The sequence below is a fragment of the Herpailurus yagouaroundi genome, unplaced genomic scaffold, assembly GCF_014898765.1.
Source record: "Herpailurus yagouaroundi ecotype Mexico unplaced genomic scaffold, PumYag 56071, whole genome shotgun sequence".
Taxonomy (NCBI): Eukaryota; Metazoa; Chordata; class Mammalia; order Carnivora; family Felidae; genus Herpailurus; species Herpailurus yagouaroundi.
The window spans coordinates 1-1,670 of NW_024414186.1; the positions used below are offsets into that span (position 1 = coordinate 1).

The 1,670-nt window shown below is 47.2% G+C and overlaps 1 long non-coding RNA gene across 1 annotated transcript in view; it reads left to right on the top strand.

The window, feature by feature from the left end:
* The first annotated feature begins 11 nt into the window (after window positions 1–11).
* LOC121024098 (uncharacterized) overlaps window positions 12–1,670 on the top strand; it is a 5,507-nt gene continuing 3,848 nt past the window's right edge. Inside the window, exons 1-2 of the long non-coding RNA XR_005787605.1 lie at window positions 12–712; window positions 1,064–1,157. This is a non-coding gene — a long non-coding RNA (uncharacterized LOC121024098). The remainder of the gene's footprint in view (window positions 713–1,063; window positions 1,158–1,670) is intronic.

Genomic DNA, 1,670 nt, shown 5'->3' on the forward strand with positions numbered 1-1,670 from the left:
CTGGAGCCTGCTTCACATTCTGTGTCTCCCTGTCTCTCTGCCCCTTAATAAATTGCAGTTAATAAACCTACAATGTCCTATTAGTTTCAGGTGCACAGTATAGTGATCCAACACTTCCATACGTCACCCTGTGCTCATCACAAGTGCCCTCCTCAATCCCCCCGTCACCTCTTCCACGCATCTCCCCATCCCTCGCCATCACTTTGTCCTCTAGAGTGAAGAGTGTTTCTCAGTTTGTCTCTCTCTCTCTCTTCTTTTTTCCTCCCTTGGCTTGTTTGTTTTGTTTCTTAAATGCCACATACGAGTGAATTTGTCTGTCTCTGACATTTCACTAAGCAGTATGCTCTCCAGCTCCGTCCATGTCCTGGCAAATGGCAAGCTTTCGTTCTTTCTTATGCCTTTGCCGGTGTTTAGCAGACCTTCCACGGCCCTGCCCTGGCACACGGGCTCCCGCTTCAGCTGACCTCTCCAGAGCTCCCTTCTGTATGTCACTCTGTCCATCGTCATTTTGCACGTGTCCGGGAAAGCATGCTCTCGCCCGTGCTTTCGTTCTCTCACCCAGAGCAAATGTGGCACCGAGGCATGGGAGCTTCTGAGGGGTCACACAGATGGCACTCGAGCTTGTCCTTTCTCTCCAAAGGTACGCGATGAGACTGAAGAACTTTGCGAGCCCCCTGGCTTCGGACGGGGACAAAAAGCTGGCAGTATTATGGTAAGTCTCATGGAGGCTATGAAACAGCTGAAATGTCACAGAAGGATTTGAAAACTCCAGATCGACTTAAGCTGCTTACCCCAGATCATTATTCTTGTTTTCCATTAAACTATTAAAGGATAACTAATGGATTTCTTCAGTCGCTGACTAAACATTTACTCTCCTAATTTATAGCCTTATCAAGATGGGATTTTAATGCTTACCCCTTCTCTTTTGAAAATTTTTCTTTTTGCACTGGTGTTCCTCAAGAACCGTAGGAGGGGAACCGCAAACTATGAATCAGCATTTTGTTGACAACGTGTAGCTTTCATTACGCACCGGCATTAACATAATCCTTCCTCATCACCACAGCTACAGATGTTTATCACTTCTCTACTTGCGGATGTTTAAGCTGAAGAAGGACCATGCCATGAAGTACTCCAGATCACTGATGGAATATTTTAAGGTAATCCTTATTTTGTATAATTTGTAAGTACCTAGTGAATGAAATCACTAATGAGACGCGGCAGGCATGTTATTAAATGTCAAGGTCGTTGCTGCCATAGGCTTCACCTAGCATGCCCACCGGCCGTGGCCCTCCTGTCTCTCCCTCAGGGCTCAGCAGAGAGCTCAGGTTTGGTCCAAGCAAAATGGCACTTCGCATCTTCCTGGTTGCAGTCAGGGGAACGATGCCTTCTCCCCCACTGTGCGTGGCGGACCCACCAGGGGACACAGGTTGTGACTGTGGCTGTGACCAGTGCCGTGTTAAGTGAACGGCCAGTCCTGAAGTTTCTCAACAGTGAGAGAAGTCACTGCAGCCACCCCAGGCTCTGGGGGGATAGCCATTCCCTTTGGCCGTGGGGAGTCTTGGAGTATGGTGGCTGCACTTTAAAACAACTGATTGCTTTGGTTACCAAAATAAATTAGCACACGAAGAAAGAAAGAAAGAAAGAAAGAAAGAAAGAAAGAAAGAAAGAAA